We start from the raw sequence: 23,514 nt of genomic DNA, 5'->3' as shown, positions 1-23,514 counted from the left end.
TGTGGAAAGAGGTGGAGTCCTGTACCGGAAGTATCTAGACCGAAGAGGAGTGGAGTTCGATCAGCTGATCGTGCCTCAATGCTATCGTCAGGATCTGTTGCGCTTGTCGCATGGGGGTTCGTGGTCCGGACACCTAGGAGTTAAGAAAACTAAGGACCGTCTCTTGCAAGAGTACTATTGGCCAGGGTGTTTTCGGGACGCAGACCATTTCGTGAGGACATGTGACACTTGTCAGCGGGTGGGCAAACCAGGGGACAAATCGAGGGCGCCGTTGAAATTGGTACCTATCATTACGGAGCCTTTTAGACGGCTCGTTATTGATACTGTGGGACCTCTGCCGGTAACAGCCACGGGGTACAGACACATTTTGACTGTGATCTGCCCAGCGACAAAGTTCCCTGAAGCAGTGCCGCTTAAAGAACTCAGCTCAGTTGAGATAGTTAATGCACTACTGTCCATATTTGCGCGAGTTGGTTTTCCTGCAGAAATTCAATCAGATCAGGGCACAGTGTTTACTAGCGCTTTGACGACAACTTTTCTCGAAAGGTGTGGGGTAAAGCTGCTACACAGCTCAGTGTACCACCCACAGTCGAATTCCGTTGAGAAGCTCCACTCCGTCATGAAGCGCGTGTTGAGAGCGTTGTGTTTTGAACATCGAACTGACTGGGAGCTGTGTCTGCCTGGGGTGATGTTTGCTTTAAGGACCGCGCCGCATGCGGCTACGGGGTTTTCGCCAGCTGAACTGGTGTACGGTCGCTCGCTTCGATCTCCGCTTCGCATGCTTCGAGAATCGTGGGAAGGTAGGGGCGACGACCCAGTCGTGGTGGAGTACGTGCTTAAGCTCCTCGAACGCTTAAGAAGGGCACAGGAGTTGTCAGGTGCAGCAATGACAAAGGCCCAGCAGAGGGCCAAGGTTTATTATGATCGGACAGCCAGGGCCCGTCGTTTTGAGGTTGGCGATGAGGTCATGATATTGCGCACATCGCTAAACAACAAACTAGACGTGCAGTGGGAGGGCCCAGCGCGAATTGTTCAGAAACTGTCGGACGTTAACTACGTGGTAAGTCTGCCAGGAAAGCGGAAAGCACAGCAAGTTTACCACTGTAATCTGCTCAAACCTTATAGACAAAGGGAAGCAGTGGTGTGCATGATGGTAAACGTTCCTGAAGAGCTTCCGGTCGAGCTTCCGGGACTAGGCTCAGTGACGAACAGGGAAGACACCGGTCAAGTCATTAGTGACCTTATCAGTAAAGCACCGCTGTCGCCCGAGCAGAAAACCGAACTACACCGGCTATTACAAGAGTTTCAAGGTCTGCTCTCTGAGAGGCCTGGTAGGACTTCTGTACTTACTCATGATATAGAACTTACCTCCCCAGAGCCAGTACGATCCAAGGCGTATCGGGTGTCACCCCGCCAGAGCGATATTATGGAGGCTGAGGTAAAGAAAATGCTACAGCTCGGTGTTATTGAGGCAGGTGAGAGTGATTATACCTCCCCTTTGATTTTAGTTGAGGTACCGGGCAAGGAACCTCGTCCTTGCGTCGACTACCGCAGGCTTAATTCCATCACTAAGGATCAAATTTATCCGATCCCTAACATCGAGGAGCGCCTTGAGAAAGTTAGTAGCGCTCAGTTTATTTCCACCCTAGATCTTGTCAGGGGTTATTGGCAGGTTCCACTTACAGAAGAGGCTAGTAGGTATGCGGCGTTCATTTCACCAATGGGAACATTCCGTCCTAAAGTGTTGAGTTTTGGTTTGAAGAACGCGCCATACTGTTTTTCAAGTCTCATGGATAAAGTGTTGCGGGGACAGCAAGAATTCGCTTTACCGTATCTAGACGACGTAGCGATATTCTCCGCATCCTGGTCTGAGCATATGACACACTTGCGGGCAGTGCTAACCCGCCTGCGCGAAGCAGGCTTGACAGTAAAGGCTCCTAAGTGCCAGTTAGCACAGGCCGAGGTTGTCTACCTCGGTCACGTGATTGGTCAGGGTCGTCGCCGCCCCTCTGAAATAAAAGTGGCCGCTGTGCGAGACTTTCCGCAACCGCGCACAAAGACCGATATTCGGTCGTTCTTAGGTGTCGCCGGCTACTATCAGAGGTACATCCCTAGGTACTCTGATATCGCGGCTCCCCTGACGGATGCTCTAAGAAAGACAGAGCCTCAAACAGTCGTCTGGGACGAGACAAAGGAAAGAGCTTTTAGCGCCCTAAAGAGTGCCCTAACAAGCCAGCCTGTGCTACGATCGCCAGACTATACAAAAGGGTTCATTGTTCAGTGCGATGCTAGTGAGCGAGGCATGGGCGTTGTACTGTGCCAACGGGAAAATGGAGAAGTAGAACACCCCGTCCTGTATGCTAGTCGTAAGCTGACCAGTCGTGAGCAGGCGTATAGCGCCACCGAGAAAGAGTGTGCGTGTCTCGTGTGGGCCGTTCAGAAATTGTCATGCTATCTAGCCGGCTCGAGGTTTATCATTGAGACGGATCACTGCCCTCTCCAATGGCTGCAGACCATCTCTCCCACAAATGGCCGCCTCCTGCGCTGGAGCCTCGCTTTACAACAATATTCCTTTGAGGTGCGTTACAAAAAGGGGAGTCTCAACGGTAACGCCGATGGCTTAAGTCGAAGCCCCTAACGTAGGAATCAGCCTCAAAATTGTTTGTTACTGATGTTTTTTTTCCTGAGGCAGGATTTTTTTTAACATATTGCTTTTGTTTAGTGTTTCAAAGTGATGATATGCTTTCTAGTGCAAGTTTTCAATTTGTGGACGCGTTCTGAGTGATGCTAGACTACTGTAAGGAACTAGGCAGTGGTATAAAAAGGGGAAAGAGCCTGGCAGGGCTTAGTGAGGGTTGTGCCGTGCTTGCTGACTGAGCGGTTGAGTTTCAGCGTAGTTCTAACGCTTACCGGGAACGAGAACAAAAATGTGAACTCTCCCGAAGTCACTTTGCAGTGTCCCGTGCGAACCTGAACAAGAGAACGAGGCCTTCTCTGTGCGCTGCGCTCAAGAAACGTCGAGGGACGCCCGACTTCGGTTATGAGCATCATCGAGCGACATCCCTCCGGACAGCGGATGCAGTCCCCTGTCCATCGGGATCTCCTTCCCCCGGCGGGGCGGTCTGTTGCGTTTCGCCTGCGACACGTGGTTTTGCCGGCGCGACTGCGGCGGGGCGGCAGACATTTTGGCCCGATCGTCGTCGCCGCAACACTCATCGGCAGGTGTTTCCAGGCGCGACTGCGGCGATGCGACCGCAAAAGATCACCCTCTCATTCCAGTCATTGTGCCCGAAACAGGCGATGCCAAAGCAGGGATCATCCTCTCATTCCAGTCATTGTGCCCGAAACAGGCGATGCCAAAGCAGGGACCATCCTCTCATTCCAGTCATTGTGCCCGAAACAGGCGATGCCAAAGCAGGGACCATCCTCTCATTCCAGTCATTGTGCCCGAAACAGGCGATGCCAAAGCAGGGACCATCCTCTCATTACAGTCATTGTGCCCGACCGGCAGCGCTACAACAGGGTGCTACGAGATCGTGCTCGACAGGGTGCTACGAGATCGTGCTCGTCATGGTGCTACGGCATCGCTACGACAGTGTGCGTCACCATTAGCCCATTGTACATTCACGTGCTCGTCTTTTGAGGGGTTCCTTCTTGCCCTCAACTGCGAGAGTATAAAAACAGCTGCCCCCGGACGCCAAAAAGAGGGCTCCGATTTCTTCTGTTGAGTGAAGTGCTCTCCCGTCTCTCTACTTCGGTCAAACCTGACCACCTACTCTTTGCGATGTTAAAATAAACAAGTTGTTTCGTTGTTACCAGTCGACTCATGCTTTGCCGGGACCTTCGGATGCTTCCAGTTGTACCCCAGGCCGCCAGGCCAACGCTACCCTTGGGGCTTGCGACCCAGGTACAACCACGGGCGTCAGCGCCGAGTTCCCATCCGATCGTACCAGCAGTCCGATCCAAACAGAGGTCTGCGGCACCGAAGAAAGTATCGACCACCTGCTGTGCCACTGTCCACGATATGCCCCAGAAAGACAAGAGCTTGCTAACGCTCTCCAAGAACTGGACAATCGGCCGAACACCGCCGCCATCGCTCGTCGGCCCATAAAGCGGTGAAGGCACTTTTGTTCTTCTCGAGGACGACAGGCTTGTGTGAACGTCTGTAACTATTAGTGCAATTACTATTAGACCACACGCGTCAGCGAACTCACCGCTAGTTTCCTTCTTTCCTTCCCTCCCCTCTCTCCCTGTCATCTTTGTTTTCCCCTTTCCCATTCCCCTGGTGTACGGTAGCCAACCAGACGTTATTATGGTTAACCTCCCTGCATTCTGCTTTTCTCTTTCCTTCCTTCGTTCCTGGCACAACCCACTCCTGGGATTCAAACTTAGACAAGTTTCCACCTGAGTACATCGGCGCGTGACCCGGCATATGCTAACATAAGCTGAGTAAAAGTGTTGCTATTTTGCTTGCAGCTTAATTCCCTAAACATTGCTCTCTCAGCAGTGTGATGGTTCAGCTTTTGCAAAGTAATTATCTAGAGCTAACAGTACTATCTGGTGTACAGCTAAGCAAACGTTGCTTTCAGGAGGCCATTACTGAAATGATGTTCTCACGCCTCGTATTCTGAGTGCAAAATGAGTAGATTAGACCGTATTCTTTTCCAGGAACTGCGGGATGCCTAGACACCGGAGACAAACTGCACCTGTATACTGCAAGCAACGAAGGTTCTTCTGGCGTGTGCGAGATCTCAGTGAGATCTTGTGAGTAGCTTTTAGTATGTATGCGTCGTTTTGAAACTACGCAAAACTTTTAGTGCGATTAGAGGTGGTGGAAAATACTCGTCCGGTCAGAACGTTCGCGCAAAACGGCCGCGCAAGATGTGGACACCATTCATTCTGAGAAAACCATTAGGAGGTTGGGGGGATGTAGCTTATGTTGGGAATGTTAACGTGTCAGCAAAGTTAGAAAAGTGTGTGAGATGATTAGGTGATGTTATGAAATATTTTCAAAGTTCTCTTGAATGAGTTTTGCAGCTCTATGGAACTTTAAGTATGTGTCGTTTCAGAAATGTCAGGTTATCAAGATGAAACGGTCGTTTGGAGAAAAATGCTGGAGAAATTTATCTTTAAGTTTTTTCTTTTCTTTTTTTGAGTAGTTGGAGTCCTCGATGCTTCCTGGGGGAATAATAACGTTGGTTTGCTGGATGTATACTGCTGGTCGCATCAGCACGAATCAAGTTAGTGTGGCTTACTAGGGGGACTAGGGTGCAGTAATATAAAAGGTGTGTGTGCATTGAGGGCCCCATAGAAATATTATAAATTCACTCGGATATATTAATAATAATATTTTGGGTTTTACGTGCCAAAACCACTTTCTGATTATGAGGCACGGCGTAGTGAAGGACTCCGGAAATTTTGACCACCTGAGGTTCTTTAAAGTGCACCTAAATCTAAGCACACGGGTGTTTTTCGCATTTCGCCCCCATCGAAATGCGGCCGCCGTGGCCGGGATCCCGGATATATTAAAACAGTCCCCCTTTAAGCGGCAGATTAAATCTAAGAACTGCATCAGTAAGCAAAGGTTTAAACATCTATGACTGAGACATTGTATACGTATGCGGGAGACCATGTACGCTTACAATTGACCATTGAAAGTACCTTTCTAGATTCAGAATTAGTTATTTCTGAGCGTTAGCTGTGTAGTTGTAAATAACCGAGCGTTTAAAGACATCTTGCACTGGCGCAAAATATGTCTCGATACGGCGCCCGGAGGCGGTGAATACGACGCACAAGATATCTGAAAGATATGAAGTCTGAAAGATACATTGTGCCTCATTTCAAGATGTCTCAAATATATCTTGTACACGAAGTATCACACCCATAGCGCAGTCTCCAAACGTTGTTCCAACATTACGAATTGCTTCTGTTTGAATATCACCAAGTTTCACAAAGAAGTTTATGCAGTGTTTTTATCATTCACTCAGTCTTTTTCAGCCACTTAACAATCCCGCCGAAGCCAGACGTCGGTACTCAAGAAAATTATTTCTGCACAAATGAAAAACCCTGTAGCTTTTCCTAAAATAGAAACGGTCGGATGCTTTTTAGACGTACTTGGTATTTTGTTCTGTGTATATTCTGACATTTTAATGACATCATTGTAAACCTTACAAATTTAACAGGGATAAGCGGGCTAGTTGGTGGTCGTTATTGGAATGCATCATGTAACCGCACAAAAACAAGGGAAAAGAAGGAACACACAGGACAGGTGCGGAACTTCAACTCAGATTTACTCCGGGAAATCCCACATTTATACAAGTATCATGATCACACTTGCTAATCATCAGACAGCCATCACTCTACGTTGGCATGCGGGCGTGAATGCCACAAATTCGCTTGTAAATATTTGAACTCTTTATCGCTCAATGACACTGAAGAGCTGCTTACGCAGCTGCCAGATTGCATTTTTATACAGTAAGCTTCATAGATTTATCGGCTCAGTTGTGACGCAAACATCTTCAAGACTTTAGTGTCGCGGAACCTAGGCGTGCAATTACGACAGTGGCGACAATGGTCAGCCAGTTTGCCACCCCCCGCCTATCCTTCTACTCCTGCGCGGTGCTCCTGCAGTCTGACGTTTAGGCACCGTCCCGTCTGCCCTATGTAGCTATTGCCACAAGAGAGGGGTATCTGGTACACTACCGCTATTCTGCATGGGACGAACCTGTCGACGTGCTTGATACCACATTCTTTTCTTTTGTTCTTACCCTGCACCATGTTGCACATACCCGCCAGTTTTTTGGGCGCCGTGAAAACCACCGGTACTTCCCATTTTTCAGCCACCTTTTTGAGGCGGTGGGAGATTTGGTGGTAGTACGGGACGGGGGGGGGGGGCAACTTGTCTACGACGTTGCGGCTCTACGCTTGGGCGGAGCTCTGATGGGCCCCGCGCTTCCTTGGCAAGGGTTTCTAGCACCGAGGTGAGCATATCATACTGAAATCCTGCGCTGTGCAGTCTTTGCAACTGTAAGAACACACTATGTTGCATTTCATGCTGGCAGGACTTATCAAGAGCAGCACGCAGGCAGTTTTTTGCAATTCCCCTTTTTACAAGCTTCGAATGAGCAGACTGGTAGTTTAAAATACCTTTTTTTGATCGAGGCTGATACCTCCAGCACGCATGGGTTCCAGCAATAATAATGAAAATGTCCAGGAACTGCAGGCATCCATGTGAAGGCAACTCGAAGGTGAAACTCAACCCAAACGCGCTTTCTGGGAAAATTTCAAGAACACGCTCTACTGCAGTTGAACCGCCTCCCTCCTCAACCCCTTTAAAAAAAATGGCATAATCGTCAACATATCTAAAAATCTTAGCCGAGTAGGCTGTGTCAATGCGTTCAGCAATTCGCTTGTCACAATATGATAAAAATATGTCACTTAATAAAGGGGCAATACAGGAACCAATGCACACTCCGCGCTTTTGGACGAAGTTCTTTCCTTCGAAATTAACGATGGTCGATGCCAGATAAAAATGAAGAATTTCTAAAAAGTCGTCCACACTTACACCACATGCGTTCTGAAAGGCCACAGGGCCGTAGTCATTAATGGATTCTCTAATGGTGCATAGCAATATATCTTGTGGAACTGTCGTTTGATCAAGTAAAAAAATGCAATCTGGCAGCTGCGTAAGCAGCTCTTCAGTGTCATTGAGCGATAAAGGGTTCAAATATTTACAAGCGAATTTGTGGCATTCACGCCCGCATGCCAACGTCGAGTGATGGCTGTCTGATGATTAGCAAGTGTGATTATGATACTTGTATAAAGGTGGGATTTCCCGGAGTAAATCTTAGTTGAAGTTCCGCACCTGTCCTGTGTGTTCCTTCTTTGTGCCTTGTTTTTGTGCGGTTACATGATGCATTCCAAAAAACCTTACAAGCAATGCAAATTAGAGACGAGTAATACATCCCCACAAATACGCCCATTCACTCACCTAGCAACCACGCTCTTTTAGATTCGCAGCCACGCGCTTCATTGCAACCAAGTAAGCAAACCGTAATAATCATTTTCAGTGTCACGAGCAGTAGCGCAATATGTGCGCTCCAAGCGCCTCACCAATGTCTGCAGCGGTGACGCGCCGACAAAACGTTAACGAGCGCTCGTCGCTCGCCACTCGACGCTGAGCAGAAGTTTACCGCCCTCGTCCCGCGAAGCTGCCGAAGTTTTGAGCGGGAGTTGCTAAATACGCGCGCTAACGCACTCTGCTATTTGGGGAGATCCAAGGTTGGCCAGTCGCCGACTGGGCAAACAGTACTTGCGTTGCGTCGACGCGAGTCCATGGTCGAGACCGAACGAGCTCACACGCTCGCGGGGGAACAATATCGGCTTTCGATGGAAATGCCGCGGGCGCCGCCGCATTCCGCCGCCTGAATAATGGGCCCCCACAGCGTGTAGTACACGCGGCCAGCTGACGTGGACGACGAGGCGCGTCATTTGCCGACCGGATAGGGTTTCGCGCTCGCCTTATTGCCCACCTGTCCGGACGGCCCCACACAGCAGCCGCACGCGAAGCGTTGTGGGACGCGGTCCGCCGTTGCGATGGTCCGCCCGCGTCGATAAAGGGGCGAGCCGGCGCCTGGCGTATATGACCTGCCGCAACCGTCGTGCACCTAGAACGGTGGATCGTTTACCTGCCCTTCTCGCTTGGTTCGAAGCGTGCGAGTGACAGCCACTGCTGGGCATCGCATGCGCGCTCTCCAACTTGGGTGCACAGATCGAATGAGCCGTTGCAATGCTCTTGCGTAACTTCTGAACGCCCCTTCTACGCACAGACAGACGGGCGACAATGTGCCTTCACTTTCGCCTGCGTTTTCTGTTCATTCATTCCTGCTTAGAACAGCTGGCTCACGCCCGCTCTCTCTTCGTAGTTTAGTAAGTTCATCTGAACTGTTCGCTGCATGCGCTACTAAAGCGCGCCCGTGCGTCTGCTGGCAAAAACCTTCTACCACGCACTTCTTATGCATGGTCCACGAATATGCTTGTAAGGCCCGAGTTCATGTACCTGCTGTGGGGCAATAAATACGCAAGTGCTTCTTGCGCGCTGACGCCATAATTAGAGCGTGTAGTACGATATTGACTACTAAGTAGCCACCATCCGCTTTACTTGGCTGTTTCGGGAAATAATGAGCATTAGCAATAATTTTTTGTTGTTCTCCCCGCTAGTTTTGCCGGAAGGACACTTAGTGACTGTCGTTTGATCAAGGAAGATTGTACTTTTTCATTTGCTGTCCATTACCGATTTCCCTAACGGACCTTTATAGGCAGGTCCCAGGAACGAGAAAGTACTTTCGTGCACTAGCATGAAAGAATTCAGTGTCAGTGAACCGCTTTTAATCCGCCACGGTAGTCCCGTGGCTACAGCGTTGCGCGGCTGAGTTCGAGGTCCCGCGTTCAATATCGGCTGGGGCGGCCGCATTTCGATACGGGCGCAATCCAAAAGCACTCGTGCGCTTTAATTAAGGTGGACCTTAAAGAACCCTAGGTGGTCAAAATTCATACCGAGTCCCACACTACGGCGCGCCTACGGCGTTCCACATAATCATATCTCGCGAGTTTGGCATGCAATACCCCCAGCATTTCATATAATTTCTAAACGCTTTTAGGAGGCACTTGCGGAAATATTGGGCATGTTATACCCCCAGGATCATATCTGTATAAGCCTACTCTCACAGAAAGTTCTATACGCCACCACCATTCGCCTTAAATCACAAATCTATTACGCGCCACAGAAGGTGAGACAGAAATGAGACTATGAACTTTATTCGAGAATAAACAAAGAAGTCGAGCAGAGAGACTCGTCTAGCCTGGTACTCTGATCCGTTAGTAGGGGACAAAAAGAGGGAAGCGAGGGGGGACAATGTGCAGAGGAGCTAAGGCGTGAATTGAATACCGATGGACCTATCAGAGCTGCGAGTTAAGACCCATGCTACTCAGGAATGCAGGTTTACAGGGTTTGGCAATTTGCCTGTGACTGAAGATGGCTAAATTGGACCTTCTCGAAACTGTAAACCCAGCAGAACAAGGAATATGAGTGCAGGCGTGAAAGAAGGTATGGCGTCAAAAATATGCAGAGAAATGCCTCGATATAGTTTTTGTCCCGCAGTCAACGTGAACCGAATTAGGACTTTTCGCTATATTTTATTGCTGGGTGAATTGGTGGAATACTAAGGAATACATATTAGTGCTACAAGAAAATAAAGTCCTAGCAAGGAGGGAGGAGAAAGAAGCAGAGCGGCCCTAAACTTCAACTTAAATTTATTCTGAAAGAGGTGTCAAAAAGTTACAGATGCGCATGCGCGCAACGGTCAGGCAAGAATTTCACAGCAACGTGTCAAACAGATGCATCTGATTCTGAAACAGATAAACAGAAGTATCACTAATGCAGTTCATGTCCTCTTGATTGTTTCGTGCATCGTTTCTTTCTTCTTCCTTCCTAAGCCTTTCTTTCTCTGTAGCGCTATGTATTCCTTATTAAGAACTTTTGTTTTGTGTGACCATGGTTCTGGTGCTGACGTCGTGTGAAGGGTGCTTTACCTTTTCTTTAATTCTAGTAGGGAGAAAGCGCCTTTTAAAGCGCAACCGAAAAAGTGTCGGGAGGGAACGTTTTATATCGAGAGTGAGTTGGAACTACAAAGCAATCAGAGGATTATAACTATTATTATTATTATTATTATTATTATTATTATTATTATTATTATTATTATTATTATTAAATGCCCCAAACCCACTCAGTACGCATTTGGAGAGGTGGATGACGGATTAATATTGAGCAACTGGGGTAATTCAACACGCTCCTAAACCTGAGTACGCGAGTGTTTGTGCAATCAGCGCCAATTGGAATTCGGCCACGGAATGTAACGCATGATCTCGTGTCCCAGCAGCAGAATAACGCAGCAAACGAGCTACCATGGCAGAAGCAAAGGAGTTCTTTCAAGTATGCAAATTCCGCAAATATATCACCCCACGGAGGCAGTTCTAAGTTCTCAGGGCCGCCTAGAAGAAAATAAGTCAAACTAAACTTACAAAACCCACTTCTGCGATTGCAAATGTGGCAGTTTTACCCATGGCATGACATAGGATCAGGATACGACCTGGAAGTGAAAGGGCGGTGGCCAGGCAACTTTCTAATTCCCGAACAATCTCCCTCTGCCGCGACTCAATGAAATGCATCTAATGGAAGCTCAGTATTCTTCAAACAGTTACTGAAAAATCTACACTGCATATGAAAAAAAAAAGTCAGCCTAGCTGCCGGTACCCTTCCCTGCTAAGATAATGCCTAAGTCCTCAAAAAAAGCAGCGAAATTTTTGACACCATGTAGTCAGGTTATCGCCGTGGAAATTTCATCGGAAAGAATTTGAGGAGGTAAATTAGGGAGAGAGGGAGAGATAAGGCAGAAAGGCAGGGAGATTAATTAAACTTCGTCCGGCTTGCTACCCTACACGTGGGAAGAGGGATGGGGGAGTGAAAGAAAGAGAGAGAGAAGACACGAGTCTTGATACTGAACTGAAACACTAAATTAGTCTATATTCGAATGAGTTTAGTTACTATTGCAAACATTTATTGGCCTCCATCATAAAGAATCCAAACTTCCTTGAATTCCGCGTTCAAGCCGTGTCTTCCTTGACGCCATAAGTGACGTCATATATATCGTGGTATTTTCGTCTGTTTCTGCCACTAATGTCCACGAAAGTGGCCAGTTTAACTTTATTTTGGAACTTTATGTAACTTTCAATTGTTAATAAAGAGCCTGAGTCAGACGTTGCAAAAATTTGTGGTGTCACGGAGAGACGGTGGTTTTCGTTTTTGGATCATTTCTGGAATGCCAAGCTGCCGCTCCCGGTAGAAGCTTGCTTAGTCGCAATTTCACAAATCTAACTTAATGTTCATCTTAAGTGTCTCGGCATGAAAACTCTAACGTTCTGCCGAGATTAAATGAAATGTGCCATAGGCACTGTCCGATCAGAGTAAGTAAACTTGCTTACCGATAACTTACATGGGCCGAATAATGATAACGACTGAGTTGAATACCACTCTATCTCCAATCTAAAATATTAAAATGCGCAGTTAAAGCCAGGTTCCTTACGGGAAATTTAGAACGTTTTGTCGCCCTTTCTGTCCTCTAAAGCGTCAGAAAGCGAATACATCGCTGTGATGGAACAGGTTGTTACAGATACGGGCGCATGTCAGGAGTCACAATAAGCTGGTCAGCGATGAAAGCAAGCCGACCTGACTTGAAGATTGTCGCACATAAGCGTGCTGTGACTTGCTGAACTGCTTCAAAATACATTTTAGCATAGAAACGTCTTACTAAATGTAGCATCACTTTACTCTAGTGGGGCGTGTATAGACGCCAGGATTGCCAACAGCAACCCGCTTGTGCGCTGCTGCTGCTGCTTGGAGTTGGAATCATTGCACGCTCTTTCCTTGTGGCCAGTGCCAGCGCAACCTATGCCATTCTTACTGCAAGGGGACCCAAAGTGGAAAAATAAGCGCATGCGTCTCGCAAGTGCTGATAATAACGTATCAGCATGCTGCTGTTGAAAATTGCCAGATATCTGCCTTTGTGGTGCTTGGACACTGTGGCACTATTTCAGCGTAATTGGAGTCTACTGGTTCTTCCCACATGTCACGTGCTGGTTCTGAATTGTACGTTACCCCCCCCCCACACACACACACACGCGCATAATATATACGTATATTGTTTTGTTCTTTGTATGTACTTAAGTTCATACCAAATCTTTTATTTTTTTCTTCCTTTCTTTCTTTGGACAGTTCTCTAGCCAGTGATTTCTTTCTTTATATTATATCCATCATTGCTTAATAGTTTGTTTCAAGATTTTGAAGTTTTAGGCAGCGGAGAATGCTTCCCGTTTCGTCGCAGTCAAGAAACGAATACACTACTGAGACACATGAGGCAAAGCCTCTAAGTTGGTGAAATGCAAACTTAGCAGTCGGAAAAATGTGTCAATATTATTATTATCAATTTTGTCTTGGACAAAAATATTTGTGAGGTGGTGAACCTTTATTACTGAAACTGTGGAAGACGGTGTCCTTTCAAACGTTCCTCCCCATTATTCCCTTTCTATTTCGTCGCGCCCGCCAATATGCTCCTCCCGTATTCGGACAAATGCTTGGAGCGGTAACGCATATTTGATTTCGCTTTCGGGCTCGTGCACAGCTGAGAATCTCCATTCTCCGCACTGCCCTAGCATTAGGTCATGCTCTTGCGTCGCGCTACTTTAATTATGCGTGACACACACCATCGATGAGAAGTCCTGTGAATATTGTAGTGAAACTCTTACATGGAGGCGCGGAGCCTACACAGTTGCTGACTCCTGCGATAGCTTGTTTTTCTCTCCTCCTTTAGTCGACATTCAATGGGAGACGCATTCTTATGAGACAGTATTCGGCTATATTATATGCACGTGATATGGGACCTGCGGTTAACAGTTTCAGAGGCTAGACGCAGAAGACACAGGCACAAAATGAGCAACAAGAAAGGCACAAAAGGGGCTTGCGCTGACGTTTCGTCCATCTTGTGTGCGTGTACTTCTAACCTTTCAAAAAATGAGTCCTGCCAACTCATTCAGGTTTCTTCGGGTTAAATGAAACCTGGTTCGGTGAAATCCTACATGACTACATAAGTAGAACTAAGTTAGAATTATCGTAACAGCTACACCTAGTGGAACACACGCTGAACATAAACAAACGCGGAGCCGATTATCTTTTCTTTAGAAGTTTACATCCGTCTATGTAGATTCCGGTACGCATTCCTTGCTGTTTTGTTGAAGATGCGCCCACTTGCAGTATATAAGTAAACATTCAAAAAAATATTTCACACTCCACGTGTTCTCTTCTTTATGCGGCGACATTTCTCACGCTATCATTCAAGTTTGGTAGTGAAAACGCGAGCACCGACAGCGAAGCAAAGTTGTAGCGGCTTAAAGTTGATCAAACATGCATGTCCTCATTTCTCCGCCGTATAATTTGTGTTCTCGGCGAGCGTAGCGCTCGTGCGAGATTGGCCTGCACACAGTGGCCCCAGCGCTAGTCAATAAAGATGCCCTCGTTAAACTTCCCTTGCCCAACATCCAATTAGCATATCCGTTATTCCTCGCGGCGCAAGAAAAAAAAACTTTGTTCGTGAACCCCACACGCTTCGTAGCAGGGCATCGTCATGACAACATCTGTGCGGAATTTTAAACAGCAGTTCAGGCAAAAAAGAAACGCCTATGGCAAACATTTCCTGCGGTATATATGTTGCGCTGCTTTAAGCTACAAACTCTCCAGCGATGCGATTAAAGAGTACAGTCGTGCAGGACAGAAAGAGTTTCTTTTTTGTTTTCGCTTGCTTTTCAGCTATTCATCTTGCAATAAGGTATAAATGTGAAAGAATGTCAAATATTTCAAAGTGCAACAGGGCGCTGATCGAAAACAGAGGAGGGATTGCTTATTAGCGGCATAATGACAGATGTGCAAAGAAACTTCGACGCTCGAGAATAGGAGAGTTCTCTTCCACACAACGTCATTTCTCTTCTAATTTATTCAGCAGCATTATGCCATTATTATGTCTAGCATCGTCCTCTTTACAGCTGTCATCATTGCTGATGGCAGAATATTTCTGCTATTATTGTAAGTGACTGCAACACGTATACAAGACTTGATAACAGAAATCTGCTAATGTTGACAAGGCCAGACAGTGGGAAGACCGATTCAAATGGACTTCGCATTGTTGGAATTAAGCGTTCTTGTTTTGACAAGCCAACACAACGTTACCGCCTCGTATAAGAAGTAGCGCAATTTCTCAAAACGTAGATGGAAGTTGTGTGCCACTAGATAACTCTCTGATTAAAGTTGCGGACTCCCTGCTGCGGCACTCTAACGTCTTTCGGCGCTCCTTTGACAGGAGTGCTCAATTATCAGCTGAAAAATGAGCTGCCGCCGGCGTCGCCAGGCTCACGTGACATATGCGTCGTCACATGCTATAGCACCTGAGCAACGCTGCTACGCCGTTTAGATAATTTACAACAGACTGCCGACTCCTGAAGCGCTGGTTACGAGGAAAGTGAACTGCGTGAAAAAAAGAAGAAGGATCTGCGTTCGATCGGTGCTTTGCTACAGCGGTGCTCACCTGAACAATTTACGGACGCGAACAACTAGCCCCGGCTACTAGACTGCTAGGCCCACCAAAACACGCCATAATTGTTGATTCTACTTCACTTTCACATGCCCTGGTTACGGCTTATTATAAAAAAAAATTGTCGCAAACGCAGTATACGTAACATAGCAAAGTACGGTGACAGCAACGATTTTCCCAGCTTTTATGCGTGTGTCAAAGGCCCATTGCCTTGCATGATGCATTGCAGTTCCATTGAATGATTGTATTCAAAGTTAGCAACTGCAGAAACAAGCAGATGCGTTGCTTCCTGTCCGTTTGTCGGCAACTGTGGAGTCACTAATGTGACTCGTTACTGGCGGCAATGTTCACAACACGCGCCAGCGATGTCAGATATTCGAGGGTTCTTAAAAGCGAATACGTTAACCCGGAACACCCGCTATAGCGTCCCTCAATCCCAAGGTGTGGCAGCGGTTCTTAAAACCCGATCATTCAATTCCTTCGAGAGGTGACGTGTACGCTTTCGGGGCCCTATGATCTACGTTTCCTTTTACTAAGAAAACATGCGCTCGCTGACGCATCGTCAAAAAATTTGCCGCAAAGATACTTTGATTGTTGGCGGTAAAACGTACTGCTGTTTCTCAGTGCTTGCTTTTCATCCATCAGAACCTGGCGACAATTGCCAGCGTAATTATTTAACAAAATTTTGCTAATACTTTAATTTAATATAGTCAGGGGCATATTGGAAACGTAGAATTCAAGTCTGCCCCTACCTAAAGCCTAATTATTTTTTTATGCTTAGCCGTTTTGGTAAAAGCATAGTCATTTTGGTGAATTTTTTTTCACTGCGCATTCCTTGTCTGCGCAAGCTCTCGCCTGCGTTTTAACTGCGCCTCGGAAAGGCCAAATGAAAACGCGCCAAGCGTCTCAGCGCGCTCGCTTGCGCTTGAGGAGCTTGTTTTTCCAAGGACTGCTCAGCGGCGTTCAATTGGACATTAAGGCTTTTTATTTTATACACATTTTATACATTGGGCCATCATTTTGCAGCCGCGTGTGCAGTGACGCCCGCACTCGGAGCACATTTAGTCAACGGGAACCGCTGAGCTGCCATGCCGTCGGGGAAGCGTGCTTGCCTCGGTTCGATTCCCATCCGCACCGAAACTCAGCCAATATTCTTTTCAAAGGGGCGTTGGTTTACTCTGTTTACAGGAAGCTCCCTGAGAAATGTGACGTCAATGGGAGCATTTTTTGACGTGTTTACACTGTTTGCCGTGGTCCATTTTAGGTACCATCGTTCAGTCACGCGGCCGACTTACAACGCCAGATTTTCGCGTAATGGGGCATATGGATGTTTTCGCATTAAAGTAAGTACTCAAAATATGCATCAAAAATTACGATTACCAATTCAGTTAATACGTATCCATTCTGTGGGAGAATGCAATACGGTTAACTGGAATATCCACGCATTTTACGGCACATTGCGAGTCCCTGAAAGGGCAAATTGTCATCAACTCGAGAGTAGAAGGTTTTCTGGATGTCCTCCAGAACTAATTTGCCATACTTTTAGTCAGTATTTGTCGGTACTGGTGCCATGAACAAAGATTGCAGCAAAAAGTTATGCTTTTAGTAATGGCCGATTTCAGTTCTGCAAATCGAACATGCACCCTCAAGTCATAAATGTAAAAGTCAAGAAAAATATTGTTAGTAATCTAATTGACGGTCATCGCGCAAAATTTGATCTCCGCCAACACTATGAAACGAATAATAATTAGTATTGTACCTCGAATCCTGTAATTTTATTCGTTTAAGACAGTCTTGGCTGAAACAAAACTTGGCGCCTACAAGTCTAGTCAAGGCGCGAACAAAAGTCGACCAGTTGGGTTAGTTGATCCTCGAGGTAATAGCCTCACACAGCCTCAGGGATCAGTCAAGAATCCTCTTAGTAGCAGGGGTGATTATTGAGAAATACAAGATAAAGAATAGTTTATGAAACGAAATTTTGAAATTAAGACTTGCTCGATATGCCTATATCTTTATAAATAAATAAATAAATAAATAAATAAATAAATATATATATATATAAATAAATAAAAATCAATAAATAATATGCGTAAATAAATACTACTCAAATAAAAGTACACAACAATCGGGAAAAGGAGAAATTTAGCATAGAAGTGATTTTGCCGCTCACAATAAATCAAATGAAGCATCACAAACGTCCCTTTCGCTGTAAATCAGGATGGAATTGTTAGCATAAAGCACCACCGGAAGGGTGAAGCTTGGGCCCAGTTTAAGAAAGGCGTCCTGCAAAAATCTTTTTTTTTAACTGCGAGTTGACACGTTGAAATTAAATGCTCTAGTGATTCATTCAACAGTGGTAGACTATGCGGACGCCTCAGCCTGGAGCCACTGTCTGGACAAAAGGACTAGCCTTCGTCAGAATGGAAGGACTCCCTTTACAGGAAGGGCTCCCTTTGCATAAGAGAAAGAGGACGAAGCCAGGCCAGACCTTCGGAAGCAAAAGTTCACTGGGGCGCCTCGGTAAAACTGTCTCGTGAGAGGTGATTCAGACTCTCTAGTGGAACATTACCTACTGTTCCAACAAAAATTGAGATCCGAAAACACGGAAGGGGACAATGAAGGTTTGAAAGAGTCAATCAGAGCAGCAAGTTTTCTCAACCGCTCTCCGGTGAAGTACGCCGGCGCCAGTAGAGATCTAGCACAGGGTCATGAGGGGATCATCGCCCCATGTGAATCCCCAGATTCGTTTAAAGCTAAGCCTTTCTGAACTGGCAACCACACAAAATGAATGAGGTGTAAACGTTTTGCAAGTAAATAATGAAACCTTGCTTAACTTTTCGATAAATGTGGCGCGGTTAGCAATACACAGACCAGACGATTATCCAGCCTGTCATGCGCGGTGCCCAGCGCTTGCCTCGCCGCCACCCCCCATAGGTGGGCAGAAACTAAACGGGCCATGCGATTGTCTCATCGCAGTCGGCAAGGCTTTCGCAGGTAACACTGTCGGCAATACGAATAAAAAATAAATGACGCCTAATAAGCATGACATGAAGTCACATAAGGTACAAGATAGATTTTTTTTAACACAATAGGTATTCAGGTGGTAAACACGTCTGATGTCTATTATGAAAAATTGTACAGATCCAACACACATTTTGGAATCTATGTGAAGCTAAGCTTTCGTGGTGAAGCGGTTAATGAAATGCTCCAAATATGCCCGTTTCATTCCTGCGTCTTTGGCGTAAAGGAAATTTGCGCGCACATGTCGCAACTCTTATACTGCATTGTATTGCCTTCCTTTAATCATTTATTTATTTATTTTTATAAATGTACCACCCGTTTCTTGGAAAATCCCCCATTATGGGTATGCGCTATAGTATGAAAATCACCATCATCATCGACATGCGACGACGAAATTTTTTTTTATTGAAATAAAAATAAAAGAAAGAGACGTAGTCACCTTATACTGGTGACGGGTACTAGTTTGCGCATAACGGAAACAACAATATAAAAATATATGTAAGAAAATGAAAACAAACCACGTCATAGGGTTAGAAATCCACAGAACACAGTCCTATACACCCATGAGCATATCAATATAAAAGGTAAATGCAAAGTCACAAACACACACAAGCGGCCGGGATGTAGACTGCGATGAGCGTATAAACAGATGAGGGATTACAGAGAGTCAAAATAATGCACGCACACAATACAAGAAAAAAGGTGTGGCACGCAATACACAAGCGCTAATAATTACAAATAGAAGCAAGTTATAGTAACATTGTGTGACTATTCAGTGCGACATCTAATAGTTAAGGATGCCTGTGTCATCGTAAAAATGTTCATGTGCGTTCAATGCTTTTCGCTGTGCTATTTTTGATGGCCATGGGCCCAGCAATTTTGCAGGTGAGAAAGGTCGGTGAGGATCAGTGGAGTGTAGCTCTTGTTCTAGCTGCGGTCTTTGCGTCGCGTATAAGGGGCATTCGAGGTGTAGGTGGCGGCCACTGGAGCAAGCCGGGGAAGAAGCCCGTTTTATGCGTTAACGGAAATGTTTCGTGTATGCTGTCCGAAGGCGCAGTCTATGAATTAGTGCCTCGGCATTTTTCCAAAGTTCCACATCCAGCTGATATTTGATTTGAGGGTCCACTTTGTAAAGAATTGATTCCTTAGTATTTTCATTAAACCAGGTTGACATATACAAGTCCTTCTTTAGCACTCTCAATATGCGTTTCTTGTCCATTGGTGATAAAGGGATGAGTTGAATTTCTGCATCTTTATGGGCCGATTTTGCCAATGAGTCCGCTAATTCGTTCCCTGCTATACCAGCATGTCCTGGGACCCACTGTAGTAATACTTCATGTTTTCTTTCATTAGCTCGAGTTAAACTATTCTCTACTGCGTATGTTATTCGTGCGTGTGGTTGGCTGTCATTAATATTTTCAAGACATGCTAAAGCCGATAAGGAGTCCGCGCAAATTAACTACTTTGTTGGTGTCGCATATGTCTTGATAAAGTAAGTGGCTTGGAGAAGTGCCACTAATTCCGCTATTGTTGGCGACGATGTGCGTCCTCGTCTACAAGTGTACTCTACCTGTAAGGATGGTAGAACATGAGCTGCAGTCGCCCTTTCTTTGACTACAGAACAGTCCGTGTCGATGTGAATAGATTCCTGGTACTTGTCAAACAGCTGATGTAACGCTAATTGTTTCGCTGCTCATGTGGAAACGTCACTTTTATTTTTAAGTCCCTCAATTTACGTTTCTATTTTCGGCGCCTGCAGAAACCATGGTGGGTAGCAGAGGTTTGAGTGCCAAAAAACTGACCGTGTAAGTCGTGATTTATGCTCTTGAAGCATGACGTCCACCCGGACGGTGTTCTATCAGAGAGAGAAGGGGGTGTGCAGAATGCTGAGTATAAATGCTGAATAGATGTCGGCATGTTTCCAGGCTGCGAATCACCGTGAAATGCAGTTCCCGCGCTTCTGCAATAGAAAGGCGACTGTACGTAGCTTGCGGGACTCCTAGGCACACTCGTAAACTCCGAGCTTGCAACAGCTGTAGCCGGTGGAGGGAGATCGCAGATAATTTCTGCAATAAAGGGGCGGTGTAAGCAATTCCCTGACGCACAAGCGCTGAGTGGACGTGAAGCAGGGATGCAGTTGTTCTACCCCACTTCGTGCCTGCGATTCTGCGGAGAACATTTATCACACGACTAATTTGGTCCTCCAGGGCGGTCAAATGATGAGTCCATCGAAGCTGGTGGTCTAAACTCACGCCGAGAAAACGATGTTTCCGAACCAGCTCGATCTCATGGCCGTCTGTTGAAAGATCAAAATTTCTCTTTTTTTGTGTGTGAAAAGCAAAACGGCTGATTTGGCATAAGATATCTACATGTCCCGTTCTCTTAAATAATGACCTATTGCATTCAAAGCTTCCTGCAGCCGATGCTTGACAACCTCTAGAGACTTGTTCAATGTCCATATGCAAATGTCACCACCATACGTAGATATGATTATGGCTGCTGGAAGTACTGCTGATAAACCTGCTATTGTTGCATTGAAGATGATTTCATACACTTCCTTGCGGAACTCCTTTGTTTATGGTGTATGCATCGCTATGTCCGTCATTTGTATTCATATATATCTTTCTGTCTTTCAAGAAATTAGCGATCCATTTGAGAACCCGGCCATGAACTCCGAGCGTTGAGAGTCCAAGTAGAGCATGAAGATGACTGTCAGAGTCTAAGGCCTTCTTAACATCAGTAAACACAGCAACGACAATGTTCCCACAGCTAATCTCGTGGTCAACAAACGTTACCAAGTCAAATATGCAGTCTATTGTATATCTACGTTTTTTTGAAACCAGCCTTTTGACCTGGTAGACAACTGTTGCATTCTATCCACCACTGAAGTCTAATATGATCATTTTTTCCATTACCTTTGAAACACAGCTGGTTAAACTAACAGGACGGAAGGAGTCGAGAGACAGTGGCGTGTTGCCAGGTTTTAGCAATGGGACCACGGTAGCGATCCTCCAACACATAGGAACATGTGCTTCCTCCCACATTTTGTTGAATACGTGTCGGAGAGTGGACGTGCCTGTCAGCCCAAGGTTTTTCAAGGTGCAATACGATATGTTGCCAGGACCAGTCACTGTTCCTTGGTGTGTCTTCGAAAGAGCACGCTGCAATTCTTCTAGAGAGAACAGAATATCCAACTAATCACGAGCACAATCTGTTGCTGCCCCAACAAGATATATTGATCTGGAACTGGGAATTTGTATATACGCATCTCTTCTTTATACCATCATCATTCATCAGCCCTTTCCCTCCCCGTCCCTCTTCCCCAGTGTAGAGTAGCAGACCAGAGCAAGTTATAGCTCAGGCCGACCTCTCTGCCTTTCTGTAAATAAATTTCTCTCTCTCTCTCTCTCTCTCTCTCAAGACAGGTTGTACGAAATTTACTAGTGATGCGCAGAACGCGTTTGCAATTTCGCATTCAGGTAAGCCAAGAGCTATAGCAAGGCTTTTGAAGGGGCTACATTGTGACACCGGACGGCCAAGGGCGGTTATTAACCTCCAGATTTTCGGTAAGGGAATGAAGGGGCTAAGTGCCGTACAGAACTCACGTCACCGTTGCTCTCCCAGTTTTTGCATGTGTCGGTTAGATTTTTGGTGTGCAGCTTCACTTTCTTGATAATCTTCAAGCCGTCCGGATCGACGAAACCGACGCTCTGCTCTCCGCCTAAATGCTAGTAGTCGTTCATAGTCTGCGTCGACACTGTATTGTCCTCCCGGAACAGTTGAGTATCGCGTAGTTCTGGAGTAATTACTAAGTACCGATGACATCAGCGTGTCCAAGTAATCTACTTGGTTCAGTACCACAGGATTATATTCTCGGAATAGCTGCCAATTAGTAAATTTAGTGGCTCGAGGAGATCTTACCCGATGCCTAAGGGGAAGCGCTATGAGAATTCGGTATAGGGGTCACTATCCCCTGTCTCATAATCTGCGCACCATCTAATACCGCGCGTAAGGTCAGGGGAGGCTATAGTAAGATCAAGACAACTAGCGTAATTGTAGCCTCTCGAAAATGTAATCGATCCATCATTAAGCACAACAAGGCCGCATGCGTCTATAGCCTTCTTTAAAGAGCTTCCTCTAGAATCCGTGTGGCTACTTCCTCAGGTAACGTTGAGCATTTAAGTCACCGCAGAATAGGACTGGTCCTTGAATCCTTTGAAATAAATGCATGAAAGTTGACTCAGTAATTCGCAATGCTGGCTGCATATAAACGTAAACAATGGTCACTAGGAGCTTTTTGAATTGAACTTTACAGGCTACGAACTAAGGCACATCAGAGTCCGAGGAGAAGAGAAGACAGGAAGGTAGATCGCGCCTGACGCTTAACATAGTTCGGCTAGGGTTCGGAGTTCGTGATGAGGAATATATCACATAGTTCGAAAGACGGAAATCACGATCCACACAGGCTTCGTTAAGACACAACGGTGAACCTATATTGCGAAAGTCCTGAAGTCTGCGCTCTTAGATCGAACGCCATTTGCATTCCATTGAAATACCGTTGTGTTTCGAAAACAGTTAAACAGAAAACAGCCATTACGCTATGTTGGAAGCTACTTTTGTAGTACCAGCGGTTCTAACGAAAGAACAGCGCTCACCTCTGGACGGTTGTTCGCCATAGAAAACGCCCGCAGAATTGCTTTCAACGCAACAAAGAGCATAGACATCACCATAAGCTGTTGGGATGATTCCGCTTCACGTGAGACATGAGCAGGTGCTTGTGTTCTCAAACGGACGAATGGCTGCTGAGACTTACGTTGGCGGTCAACAACACGTGGCAACGTCTTTCCTTGACTCTCTTTCCTGCTTGGCCTGCATTTCACCTCCTGTAAAGCATTAGCCATCATCACATACGTTTTCTTGCGCTCTGCTGATTGTAACGGAGCTGTTTTCACTGAGTTGACAACACCTAAGTTCGGAGGAGGTGAGCCTTGCTTCGGGGTCCGACCACGTAATATTTCTTGTCGCCTGAGTAGTGAAGCGGCGAGATGCTTGGGACATTCAGCGTGTGAAGCTGCGTGGTTTCCATTGCAGTTGGCGCACTTGGGTTGGTTTCGAGAGGTGGACGGATTTATAATCATGCGCTCCAGCGCAGATCTTGCACCGCAATTGGCCATGGCAGGACTTAGTAACGTGGCCAAATCGCTGGCAATTGTAGCACCGAGTTGCAGGTTCTAAATAATATTGTACTGGATGACTCGTGAATCCAAGTAGGACGCGTGTTTGCAATGGTTTGTCAGGC

This window comes from Dermacentor variabilis, chromosome 1, assembly GCF_050947875.1.
Source record: "Dermacentor variabilis isolate Ectoservices chromosome 1, ASM5094787v1, whole genome shotgun sequence".
In the NCBI taxonomy this organism is placed as follows: domain Eukaryota; kingdom Metazoa; phylum Arthropoda; class Arachnida; order Ixodida; family Ixodidae; genus Dermacentor; species Dermacentor variabilis.
This window is presented reverse-complemented; position numbering follows the sequence as displayed.